The sequence below is a fragment of the Symphalangus syndactylus genome, chromosome 2 (genome assembly GCF_028878055.3).
Source record: "Symphalangus syndactylus isolate Jambi chromosome 2, NHGRI_mSymSyn1-v2.1_pri, whole genome shotgun sequence".
In the NCBI taxonomy this organism is placed as follows: domain Eukaryota; kingdom Metazoa; phylum Chordata; class Mammalia; order Primates; family Hylobatidae; genus Symphalangus; species Symphalangus syndactylus.
The window spans coordinates 51,447,943-51,462,049 of record NC_072424.2 but is presented as its reverse complement, the minus strand read 5'-3'; the positions used below and the strand labels follow the sequence as shown (position 1 = coordinate 51,462,049).

Here is a 14,107-nt window from a genome sequence, read left to right as displayed (position 1 = left end):
CATAAGTATCAAAAAGCAAATGAAAATGCAAGAGCAGCATGAGACTCAGTGAGATGATTAAACTTTTGTATAATTGAAATTTCAGAAATGGGGAAGAGAGAGGATGAGGCAGAAGGAATATCTATGGACATAACTATGTTAAATTCTCCAAAGTAAAGATTCAGGAAGTGCTACTGAATTTAAGCAAACTCATGTTGTATTAAAATGGCTAAAAATCAAAGACAACGCTAAGGAAAATAAGGCATTAAGAAACCAGTGGTAAGAAACAGAACTGACCTCTATCACAGAAAATTCCCCATCCCCAGAGTTGTGGGCCTTGACAACAAGTGCCTGGCAGGATTGTGTAATTGTTATATATCGGTGACTGCTATGATGCCTCTGTTGCTCTCTCTTTGGAATGTGAGAGTCTGATTGAAGTTATCATCTCCCCATCTCACCAATGTATTTTGGATGTGTGGCATGAAAATAACTACTTAGTTCACAGATCCATGGCTTAAGAAGAGCTTCTCTCAAAATACTGCCCTTGAGAAATTTCACCTAAGAAGCCTCATTTGCATCAGGACCTCATGCAGATGAATATAGCCTGGACTTTAAGCCCGATGTAGTGATTGCATGAGATTTTGGGGGTCTTCAGAGGTGGTGAGTAAATCTTGTGTGTGGAAGAGATGTGAATCCATGGGGCTAAAAGAAAGACTAGGATAGATTTTTACAATAATGCCCCCAGTGAATCAAGCCTCCCAGTATCCAGGTGGCATAAAAAGTAGGTATCTTAGTTAGCTAGGGGTACCATAACAATATATTGTAATGTAGATGCCTTAAACAACACACATTTACTTTCTTACAGTTCTGGAGGCTGGAAGTCTGAGGCCAGGATGATATAGCATGGTTCTGGTGAAGGCTTGCTTCCTGGCTTGCAGATAGCTACTTACTCTCTCTGTCCTCACATGGTAGACAGATAAAAAGAGAGAGCAAGCTCTCTGGCCTCTCTTCTTGTAAGGATACTGATCCCATCTTGAGGGCACTGCTCTCATGGCCTCATCTGACCCCAACTATCTACTATCTCCCAAAGGCTCTGTCTCCAAATACCACCCATTAGGGATTAGGACTTCAACATATGAATTTGAGGGAAACAGCACTCAGTCCACAGCAGTGGGGGAAGAACAAAAAACAAGAAATCAATGCAACAAATAGAAAATAGTTATAAAGACAATAGATATTAATCTTTTTATATCAATAATCACTTTAAATGTGAGAGGTCTAAATATATCAACTAAAAGACAAAGATTGTCAGAATGGATTACAAAAAAAAAAAAAGGCCCAAGTAAATGTTGTCTGCAAGGAATGAATCTATGTTAAATATAAAACTCAGACAAGTTAAAGCAATGGAGGAATAAATACGATCCTGACACTCATCAAAAGAAAGTTGGAAGAGCCACATTAATATCACACAAAGTGGATTTCAGAATAAGAAAGATTATTAGGGGTAGAGACGAGCATTACATAATGATACAGGAGTCCATTCTCTAAGAAGATATAACAACACTAAACTTTCATGAACCTGAGAACTGACTGACAAAATACATGAGGCAAAAACTAATAAAACTGAAATGAGAAAGAAAATATTCCACCATGATAGTTGGTAAGAGATCTCTAGAAGTACACATGAACTAACAAAGTGATTTTCAGTTGAGAGAGGAACTGTGAATCTGGGGATAAAGACAGGAGAGTGACTTACTTTTTATTTTATGTCATTTTTTTACCTTTTCACTTCTGTATCCTTTACATCTACTTGTATTAAAAATGAATACATAAAAAAGAAGGAAAAAGTCTTTGGAATGAGACTTGAATTCAAATAACAATTCTGCCACATAATTAGTGCCTCAGTTTTCTTATCTGTGGAGTATGAACTAGAGTATCACTCTTCCAAAATTGCTGTGATGATTGAGGTAGACATGTATGTCAAATGTGGACGACAGTGCCAGACCCTTGATAAGCTCTTGATAACTACTACTTTTAGCTTAGGTATGATTCACATAAAATTTAACTGTGGTTGTTCAGCAGCAAAGGTCTCTGCTAATTATTTTTTAGTGCCCTAGGTTCTCTAAATTGTATTGTGTATGTTAATTCTGTAACTTTCTGCCACTCAAGTTGGATGATTCATATGCACAGAACTCAGGAATTTATTCTCATGTCACCAACTGACATCAGTGCATTAGACACCAGAGCACGTATTATTTGTGTCATCTTAATTGTGTCATTTTAGCTGACACATAATAATTACACATATTTACGGGGCACAATGTGATGTTTCAATACATGTATACATTGCGTAAATGATCAAATTAGGGTAATTAACGTATCCATCATCTCAAACATTTGCCATTCTTTTGTGGTGAGAACATTGAAAATCCTCTCTATTCTGTTTCATTGGTTTATGTTTCTGTTTTTATGCCAGTACTATGCATCTTTGGTTACAACAGCTTTGTAGTATATTTTGAAGTCAGGTAGTATGATGCCTCCAGTTTTGTTATTTTACTCAAGATGCCTTTGGCTATTTGGGGTCTCTTGTGATTCCATATGAATTTTAGAATTGTTTTTCTATTTCTGTGAAGAATGTCATTGATATTTTGATAGGCATTGCACAGAAACTATAGATTGCTTTAAGTAGTATGACATTTTAAAAACATTAATTTTTCCAATCCATGAACATGGGATATTTTTCTATTTATGTGTCCTCCTCAATTTCTTTCATCAGTGTTTTCTAGTTTTCATTATAAAGATCTTTTACCTTCTTGATTAAATGTATTCCTAGGTTTTTTTTGTAGTTATTGTAAATGAGATTGTTTCTTGATTTCATTTTCAGATACTTTGCTATTGGTGTATACAAATGCTACTGATTTTTATAGGTTGATTTTGTATTCTGCAATTTTATTGAATTCATGTATTAGTTCTAACAGTTTTTGGTGGAGTTGTTAGAGTTTTCTATACATAAAATCATGTAATCTGCAAACAGAGACAATTTGACTTCTTCTTTTCCCATTTATTTATTTCTCCTGCCTAGTTGCTCTGGCTAGGACTTCGAGTACTATGTTGAACAGAAGTGGTGAAAGTGGTTGTCCTTGTTTTATTCCAGATCTCAAAGGAAAAGCTTTCAGCTTTTTCTCATTCAGTATGATGTTATCTGTGAGTCTGTCATATATAGCCTTTATTGCATTGGGATACATACTCTCTATACCTCATTTGTTGAGAGTTTTTTTTTTTTTTTTATCATGAATGGGTGTTGAATTTTGTCAATTTTTTTCAGCATCTATGGAAATGATCATAGGGTTTTTGTCCTTTCTGTTAATGTGATGCATCACATTATTGATTTGCATATGTTGAAAAAGTCCTGCCTCCCTTGGATGAATCCCACTTGATCATAGTGAATGATCTTTTTGATATTCTATTGAATTCAGTTTGTTAGTATTTTGTTGAGGATTTTTGCTTGTATGTTCATCAGGGAACTCTATAGTTTTTTTATTTTTTTATTTTTGTCCTTGTCCGGTTTTGGTATGAGGGTAATATTGACCTCACAGAATAAGTTTGGAAGTATTCTCTTCAATTTTCTAGGATAGTTTGAGAATAATTTGTATTAGGTTTTCTTTAAATATTTGGTAGAATTCAGTAGTGAAGCTGTCAGGTCCCAGGCTTTTTTTTGATGAGACTTTTTATTACTGCTTCTATTTCCTCATCATTATTGGTCTGTTTAGATTTCTTTCTCTTAATAATCCAATCTAGGTAAATTGTATGTGTCTAGGAACTTATATATTTCTTCTGGTTATTCAGTTTGTTGACGTATAATTATTCAAGTCTGATTTTATTTATTTGTGTCTTTCCTCTTTTTTTTTTTTTTGGTTTAGCTAATTAATTGTTCTTTTTTTTTTTTTGTCATTTTAGATAGAGTCTCACTCTGTCACCCAGGCTGGAGTGCAGTGGCATGATATCTGCTCACTACAACCTCTGCCTGCCGGGTTCAAGTGATGCTTGTGCCTCAGACCCCTGAGTAGCTGGGACTGCAGGCGTGCACCACCACGCCCCACTAGTTTTTGTATTTTTAGTGAAGACAGGGTTTCACCATGTTGGCAAGGCTGGTCTCAAACTCCTCACCTCAATTGATCCGCCTGCCTCAGCCTCCTAAAGTGCTGGGATTATAGGTGTGAGCCACTGTAACTGGTCAAGAATTGTTCATTTTGTTTATCTTTTCTAAAAAACGGAGTCTGTTAATCTTCTGTATTGTTTTTCTAGTGTCTATTTCATTTATTTCTGCTCTGGTCTTTATTATTTTCTTTCTTCTCCTATTTTTTGGTTTAGTTTGTTCTTAGTTTTGTCCACTTTCTTGAGTTACAACATTAAGTTGTTTATTAGAGAGTTTTTGTAATGAAGCTGTTTATTGGTGTAAACTCCCTTTTATAACAGTTTCTGCTATATCCCATAGGTTTTAGTATGTTATTTTTTCATTTTCTTTTTTCTCAAGAAAATATTAAATTCACCTTCTAATTTCTTCTTTGATCCATTGTTTATTTAGGAGCTTGTTGCTAAATTTCCATGTATTTGCAAAATTTGAGAAGTTCCTCCTGTTATTGTTTCTATTTTTATATCATTGTGGTGAGAAAATATACTTGATATGATCTCTATTTCCTTAAATTTGTTAGACTTGTTTTGTAGCCTAACATATTTATCCTGGAGACTATTCCATTTGCAGTTGAGAAGAATGTGTATTCCACAGTTATTTCATGGAATGTTCTGTAAATGTCTGTTAGGTTCATTTGGTCTGAAGAGCAGTCAAAATCCAATGTTTCTATGTTGATTTTCTGCCTGGATGATCTGTCCGTTATTGAAAATGGGGTGTTGACATCCCTATTTTTTTTCCCACTTCCTCCCAAACACATATTGCAAGTATCACAGAAAATTGTAACAACACATGCGACACAGGCTATTTTTCAACACATAGTGAGCCCAAGCACGAAGGGTGAATACTGAAGATCTACAGAGGTCAGACTGGGAGCCCTGCCACAGGAAGTTTCAATATCTCAAAACAGCTTTTTCCTCCCACAGTCCAGGCTCATCACTTCTTGCTAATCTAAGGTGGCTTATCCACACACGGAAATATAGGCTGCTCCATATATGTTAATAATTGCTCAGCTGTGTTTCACGAGGGATCTCCACAAGCCAAGACCCAGCTCAAATTTTGAACAGGAAGTTCCTGTTGCTGTCAAAGAATCTGTCGCCTCCTCTGCACTACTTTGCTGCTGAAGCGACCTGGCTCCCCTGCCTTCAACTTCTCCAGCTTCTGATCACTTGGCAGCCTAACATAATCAGTTCTTCTGGTGCTCTCAGAAGCACTGGAGTACTTCTGCAGCTTTCTCTGATGATATAGGGCTGCAGCAAGAGGCATATAGCTCTCCTTCTCCAGGTTCTGGCTTCCTTTATTCCTTCCCTTCCATCTCCTTGGTACATTTGTCTTGTGAGTGTTTGACTCTATCACTTTCAAAGCTGTGGGGTGATTCGGGTCTTTGGATGAGGCTTCATGCCCTGGCATAAGCAAAGAGCCTGATACAGAGTGGCCTGCAGGGAGTGGCTTTGAGGTATTTCCAGAGCCCTGGAGCCGCTGGAGCAAGTGGCAACCCCAGTTTTCTTAAGGACTTTTTGATCCTGCTTCAGTTTCAGCTCCAATGTGGGTACAAACTTGCTTTTTAAAACTCTTGAGATCACATCAGTGCTGACATCAAAGCCTTCAGCCAACCTGGGAACTGACCAGGACCCTGCAGATTCCTTATGTAAATACGGGATCTACTCCATGGGCTCCCATGTCAGGGTTCTGGGCAGAACACCAGGTGTCTCCATTTGCCTCCAAATTTTCTGGGATCGGATTGCTTTTTTCTGTCATTGCAGGGTGCTAGGGGAGAGAGCCAATGGCAGAAGCCATGTGTGGAAGCAGGACGGATGTTTGAAGAGCCTCAGGCTAAATCATGGAGCACCTAGCCCTCTTCTCTTTGATAGCAAGGGCAATCGGGCCGTGTCTGCCAGCTTGGAGCTGCTCTGTAAACCCAGAAACCTAACACCTAGAACAATAACTGCCTGTAAGCATGCCGAGATCTCTAAACTGGTGATGAAATATGTCACTAGTGAAGGGACTAGTGGTCCCAGGGGAGCTGGACACCTGACACTGTGCTCTGGACATTGGGTAAGAAGAAACAAGGGCCCTTATGCATGTAGCAGCAGGACACCTGGAACCAAGGGGGTGTGGCCTGGGGTGCCAGGGCATGAGGCCCTGCTTCAAGCTGAGGGCCCAGGGAGGAGCCGTTACCTCTCCACCTCCTGTAGCTTCCGTTCCTCTGGCTCCTAGTCAGAATTGGGGTCCAGCTCCCAGATGATAGGACCTGGGCCTGCCACCCCCAGATCATGAACCCACAGTGAGCAATGGCAACACAGACATTCAAGTCCAGCTAGAGACTCAGAGTAACCACCACGTCAATGCATACTAGCCTTCAGCATCCGACAACATGGCAGCAGCCTGACATCTCCTCTTATTATTGTATTGTAGTCTCTTTAGATCTACTAATATTTGCTTTATATATTTGGGTGCACTGATGTTGGGTGCATAAATATTTATGATTGTTATATCCTCTTGCTGAACCGATTCCTTTATCATTATATAATGATAAATATTTTGTTTCTACAGTTTTGGATTTAAAGTTAATTTTATTTGATATAGGTGTAGCTTATATTCATCCCTTCACTTTCAGTCTATGTGTGGTCTTACAAGTGAAGTGAGTTCTTGTAAGCAGCATATAGTTAAGTCTTGATTTTTTAAAGAAATATTTAACCACTATATATCTTTTAATTGAATAATTTAATTCATTTATAGTCAAGGTTATTATTGATTGGTAAGGACTTACTCTTGCCATTTTGTTAAGTGTTTTCTGGTTGTTTCGTTCTTTCTTTCTTTCTTCCTCTTTCTTTTATTCATTCATTCATTCATTCATTCGTTCATTTATCTTTCTGGTTTGCTGGTTTTCTGTAGTGCTAAGCTTTGATTTTTTTTCTCTTTCTCACATTTATGGACTTCAGTATGTAAAACATCCTTGTATCACTGGTATAAAACCCACTTGATCATGGTGTATTATCTTTTTGATATGCTGTTGGATGCAGTTAGCTGGTATTTAGTATTTTGCTGAGGATTTTTGCATCTATGTTCATCACGGATATTGGTCTCTAGTTTTCCTTTTTTGTTGTCCTTTTCTGATTTTTGTATTGGGGTGGTACTGGCTTCATAGAATGATTTGGGGAGGGCTCTCTATTTCACTATCTTTTGGAACAGTTTCAGAAAGATTGGTACCAATGCTTTGAATATCTGGTAGAATTCAGTTGTGAACCCATCTGGTCCTGGACTTTTTGTTGCTGGCAATTTTTTTTAACTACTGGTTTAATCTCACCATTTGTTACTAGTCTGGTCAGAGTTTCTATTTCTTTCTGATTTAATTAGAAGGGTTGTATATATTTCCAGGATTTATCCATCTCCTCTAGATTTTCTAGTTTGTGCATGTAAAGGTGTTCATAGTAGCCTTGAATAATTTTTTATATTTCTGTGGTATCAGTTGTAATATATCTCATTTTGTGTCTAACTGACCTTATTTGGATCTTCTCTCTTCTTTTCTTGTTTAGTCTTGCTAGTGGTCTATCAATTTTGTTTATCTTTTCAGAGAACCAGCTTTTTCTTTCTTTTATTTTTTATATTTTTTTATTTCAATTTCACTTAGTTCTGCTGTGGTATTTGTTATATCTTTTCTCCTGCTGGGCTTCAGTTTGGCTTGTTCTTATTTCTCTAGTTCTTTGAGGTGTGACCTTAAATGGTCTATTTGTGCTCTTTCAGACTTTGATATAGGCAGTTAATGTTGTGAACTTTCCTCTTAGCACCACTTTTGCTGTATCCCAGAAGTTTTGATAAGTTGTGTCACTCACTATTACCATTCAGCTCAAAGAGTTTTTAAATTTCTGTCTTGATTTTATTGTTGACTCAAAGATCATTCAAGAGCATATTATTTAATTTCCAAATATTTGTATAGTTTTGAAGGTTCCTTTTGGAGTTAATTTCCACTTTTATTCCACTGTGGTGTGAGAGGACATGATATAATTTTGATTTTCTTTTTTTTTTTTTTGAGACAGAGTTTCTCTCTGTCATCCAGGCTGGAGTGCAGTGGTGTGATCTCGGCTCACTGCAACATCTGCCTCCCAGGTTCAAGTGATTCTCCTATCTCAGCCTCCCTGAGTAGCTGTGACTACAGGCATGTTCCACCACCCCAGCCTAATTTTTTTTTTTTTTTTTTGTATTTTTAGTAGAGATGAGGTTTTGCCATGTTGGCCAGGCTGGTCTTGAACTCCTGACCTCAGGGGATCTGCCCGCCTTGGCCTCCCAAAGTGCTGGGATTACAGGTGTGAGCCACCATGCCCGGCCAATTTTGATTTTCTTAAATTTATTGAGACTTGTTTTGTCACCCATCACATGGTGTATCTTGAAGGACGTTTCATATGCTGATGAAAAGAATGTATATTCTGCAGTTGTAGGCTAGAATGTTCTGTAAATATCTGTTAAGTCCATTTGTTCTAGGGTAGTTTAAATTCATTGTTTCTTTGTTTACTTTCTGTCTTGATGACCCATCTAGTGCTGTCAGGGGAGTATTGAAGTTCTCCAATATTATTGTGTTGCTGTCTCTCTCATTTCTTCGGTATAGTAGTAATTGTTTTATGAATTTGGGAGCTCAAGTGTTTTATATATATAGATATAATATCACAATCCTAAATATATATATATTTATTTAGGATTGTGATATTTTCTGTTGGACTAATCCTTTATCATTATATAATGTCTCTCTGTTTTTGTTTTTTTTTTTTTTTTACTCTTTTTGCTTCAAGTTTATTTTGTCTGATATAAGAATAGGTACTTCTGCTTGCTTTAGGTTTTCATTTGGTGGAGTATTTTTTCCACCCCTTTACCTTAAGTTTATGTGAGCTCGTATGTGTTAGATAGTTTCTTAGAGACAGAAGATACTTGCTGGGTGGATTTTTATCCTTTCTGCCATTGGTATCTTTTAAGTGGAGTATTTAGGCCATTTACATCACTCATCATTAGTATTGAGATGTAGGGTACTGTTATATTCATCATGTTAGTTGTTGTCTTAGTATCTTGTGTTTTGTGTGTGAGTTATTTTTCTATAGGCCTTGTAAAATTTATGCTTTAAGGGGATAATATGGTTTTGTTCTGTGTATCCACCCAAATCTCACCTTGAATTGTATTAATCCTCATGTTTCAAGGGTGGGAGCAGGTGGAGATAATTGAATCATGGGCACAGTTTCCCCCATGCTGGTCTCATGATAGTGAGTGAGTTTTCATGAGATTTGATGGTTTTATAAAGGGCCTCCCCCTTCACTTGGCAGTCATTCTCTCTCCTGCCACCCCATGAAGAGGTGCTTCCAACATTATTGTAAGTCTCCTGAGACCTCCCAAGCCATGCCTAACTGTGAGTCAATTAAACCTCTTTTCCTTATAAATAACCCAGTCTTGGGTATTTCTTCATAGCAGCTTGAGAATGGATTAATGCATTAAATTGATACTGCAGAGAGTAGGGTGCTGCTATAAGAATACCCAAAAATGTGGAAGTGACTTTGGTACTGGGAAACAGGCAGAGGTTGAAACAGTTTAGAAGACTCAAAGGAAGACAGGAAAATGTGGGAAAGCTTGGAACTTCCTAGACACTTGGAGGGCTCAGAAGATAGAAAGAAGTAGGAAAGTTTTGAACTTCCTAGAGACTTGCTAAGTGGCTTTGACCAAAATGCTGATAGTGATGTGGACAATGAAGTCCAGGCTGACGTAGTCTCAGATGGAGATGGGGAACTTGTTGGGAACTGGAATAATGGTGATTCTTGCTACTCTTTAGCAAAGAGACTGATGGCATTTTGCCCCTGCCCTAGAGTTCTTTGGAACTTTGACCTTGAGAGAGATGATTTAGTGTATCTGGCAGAAGAAATTTCCAAGCAGCAAAGCATTCAAGAAGAAGCAGAACATAAAAGTTTGGAAAATGTGCACCTTGATGATGCAATAGAAGAGAAAAACCCTTTTTCTTGGGCGAAATTCAAGTCTGCTGCAGAAATTTGCATCAGTAATGAGGAGCCAAATGTTAATCACCAAGACAATGGGGAAAATATTTCCACGGCATATCAGGGACTTTCACGGCAGTCCCTCCCATCACAGGGCAGGAGGCCTAGGAGATAAAAATGGTTTCATGGGATGGTCCCATGGTCCCCTGCTGTGTGCATCCTGGGAACTTCATGCCCTGTGTCCTAGGTGCTCCAGCCATGGCTAAAAGGGGTCAAGATACAGTTCTGGCTGTGGCTTCAGAGAGTGCAAGCCCCAAACCTTGGCAGCTTCCATGTGGTGTTGAGCCTGTGGGCACACAGATGTCAAGAATTGAGGTTTGGGAATCTCCACCTAGATGTCAGAGGATGTATGGAAATTCCAGGATGTCCAGACAGAAGTTTGCTGCAGGGAAGGAGCCCTCATGGAGAACCTCTGCTAGGACAGTGCAGAGGAAATGTCGGGTTGAAGCTCCCATACTGAAGCACTGCCTAGTGGAGCTCTGAGAAGAGAGCCACCATCCTCCAGACCCCAGAATGGTAGATCCACTGACAGCTTGCACTGTGTGCTGGAAAAGTCACAGACACTCAGTGCCAGCCCATGAAAGCAGCTGGGAGAGGGGCTGTTCCTTGCAAAGCCACAGGGGAGGAGCTTCCCAAGGCCATGGGAGCCAACCTCTTGCATCAGCATTACGTGGATGTGAGACATGGAGTCAAAGGAGATCATTTTGGAACTTTAAGGTTAGAAGACTGCCCTACTGGATTTCAGACTTGTATGGGCCTGTAGCCCCTTCATTTTGGCCTACTTATCTTTTTTAGAATGGGTATATTCACCCAATGTCTGTACCCCATTTTGTCAAAGAAGTAACTAACTTGCTTTTGATTTTACAGGCTAATAGATAGAAGGGACTTGCCTTGTCTCAGATGAGACTTTGGAATGTGAACTTTTGAATTAAATCTGGAATGAGTTAAGACTTTGGGATGATTTGGGGAAAAACATGATTAGTTTTGAAAACTTGCCTTGTCTCAGGTGAGACTTTAGATTGTGCACTTTTGAGTTAATGAGTTAAGAATTTGGGGGACTGTTGAAAGGGCATGATTGTGTTTTGAAATGTGAGGACATGAGATTTGGGAGGGGACAGGGGTGGAATAATACGGTTTGGCTCTGTGTCCTCACCCAAATTTCACCTTGAATTGTAATAATCCCCATGCGTCAAGGGTGGGACCAGGTGGAGATAATTGAATCATGGACAGTTTTCCCCATGATGTTCTTGTGATAGCAAGTGAGTTCTCACGAGATCTGATGGTTTTATAAGGGGCTTCCCCCTTCTCTCGGCCCTCATTCTCCTGCTCCCCTGTGAAGAGGTGCCTTCCACCATGATTGTAAGTTTCCTGAGGCCTCTCCAGCCACGAAGAAGTGTGAGTCAATTAAATCTGTGTTCTTTATAAATTATCCATTCCCAGGAATTACTTCAGAGAAGCATGAGAATGGACTAATACAGGAGGTTCTATTTTGGTGTATTTCAAGGTTTTGTTCCAAGATTTAGAACTCCTTTTAGCATTTTTTGTAATTCTAGGTTAGTAGTGGTGAATTCTCTCAGCCTTTGTCTGAAAAAGACTTTATCTCTCCTTCATTTATGAAGTTTTGTTCATTTATTAAAATCTTTTTTCTTTGTCTTTGTCTGATTGGGTTAATTCTAAAGCCTGCCTTCAAGCTCTGAAGTTTATTCTTCTACTTGTTCTAGTTTAGTGTTGAAACTTTCCAGTGAAATTTGTATTTCTCTAAGTTTGTCTTTCATTTCCAGAAGTTGTGATTGTTTTTTCTTATAAGATCTATTTTTCTGGAGAAGTTTTCATCCATATCTTGTATTGTTTTTTTAAATTTCTTTAAGAAATTTCACCCTTCTCTGGTATCTCCTTGAGTAGCTTAATAAGCAACCTTCTGAATTTTTTATCTGGCAATTTAGAGATTTCTTCTTGGTTTGGATCCATTGCTGGGGAGCTGATATTATTTTTTGTGGGTGTTACAGAGCCCTGTTTTGTCATCTTACCAGAATTACTTTTCTGGTTCCTTCTCATTTGGGTGAACTATTTTATTAGGAAGTCTGAACTCAAGTCCTGCAGTTCACATTCTCTTGTCCCACAGGGTGATTCCTTGATATAGTGCTCTCCCCCTTCCCCTGGGGATGGGGCTTCCTAAGAGCCAGACTGCAATGATTGTTATTGCTCTTCTGGCTCTAGCCACCCAGTGGGGCTACCGGGCTCTGGGCTGGTGCTGGGGAATGTCTGCAAAGAGTACTGTGATGTGATCTGTCTTCAGGTCTCCCAGCCATGGATACCAGCACCTGCTCTAGTGGAGGTGACGTAGACTCTGTGAGAGTCTTTGGTTGTAGATATGTTTAGTGTTCTGGCTTTCTCTAATGCTGGTTATGCTAGCAGTGAATTTGTTGTGTGGACACACTCAACACCTCTGGCTGGCCAGGCATGGTGGCTCACGCCTGTAATTCCAGCACTTTGGGAGGCCGAGGTGGGTGGATCACCTGAGATCAGGAGTTTGAGAACCCTGGCCAACGTGGCAAAACCTCGTCTCTACTAAAAATACAAAAAATAGCCGGGTGTGGTGGTGTGTGCCTGTAGTCCCACCTACTGGGGAAGCTGAGGCAGGAGAATCACTTGAACCCAGTAGGTGGAGGTTGCCGTGAATGGAGATTGTGCCACTGCACTCCAGCCTGGGCAACAGACCAAGAATCTGTCTCGGAAGAAAAAAAAAAAACCTCTGGTTATCCAGGATGTTGCAGGCAGTGGAATTAGCTGTTGTCTTCTTCTTCCTAGGATCAGGGTTGTTCTATCATGAGTTGCTGTAATAACCTAAGTTGGTTAGTCTCCAGTCAGGATTTGGCACTTTCAAGAGAGCACCAGCTGCAGCCAGGACTTTTTTGTTATTATAATGTTTCTGTAAGTAGATCCAAGATAAGGGGGCACACCAAGCCATGCAGGACCACATGCAGAAGCACCAGGTTGGTCAGGAAACTGAGGGCACATGATGATTTTTATGTAGCCACATCACCGAATTTTATTTGTCCATTTCTAGGCTTCTCAGGATCCTGGCATCTTAGCTATGGATATCCCAATACCTGCCAGTCACAGCACCACAGATGTTGAGTGTCTAGGAGCAGAGAACTCAGAGCAGTGATGACAAGATATAACTATTTCTTTTTTCTTTCAGCACTTTGATTATATTGTCCTATTGTCTCCTGGCCTACAAGGTTCTGCTAAGAAATGTGCTCATAGTCTAATGGGGATTCCCTTATATCTGACTTGACACTTTTCTCTTGCTAATGTTAGAATTCTGTCTTTGTCTTTGACTTTTGAAGTTTGATCATAATGTCCTTGGGGATGACCTGTTTGCACTGAATTTGACCATTAAGCTTCCTACATCTGATGTCTATATCTTTCAGAAGATTTGGGAAATTTTAAGCTATTATTTTGTTAAATAAGCTTCCTGTGCCTTTCCCTGTCTCCTTCTTCTGAAAAATTGCATAGTGAATATTTACTTAACGGTGTCTCATAAGATCTGTAGGCATTCTTTATTCTTTTTAATTTTTGTTTTCTCTGAATGGGTTATCTCAAAAGATCTGCCTTTAAATTCAAAAATTCTGTTTTTTTTTTTTTTTTTTTGCTTGATCCAGTCTGCTGTTGTAGGTGGTAGTTGTATTGAGTTGTATTATTCCTTTCATTTATTGAATTCTTCAGCTCCAAGAATTCTGTTTAGTTCCTTATAATAATATCTGTCTCTTTGTTGACTTTCTCATTCAGATTATGAATTGTTTTCCTCATTTCATTTCCCGTATTCTCTTGTGTCTCCTTGAGTTTCCTTAAAATTATTATTTTAAACTCCCTTTCAGGCATTTCCTAAATTTTCTTTTGCTTTCTGAGG

General features: G+C 38.9%; 1 pseudogene; it reads right to left on the bottom strand.

Moving 5' to 3' along the window:
• Window positions 1-5,220: 5,220 nt before the first annotated feature.
• On the bottom strand, window positions 5,221-12,216 carry LOC129462070 (neugrin-like; annotated as a pseudogene).
• Between the last annotated feature and the right edge of the window lie 1,891 nt (window positions 12,217-14,107).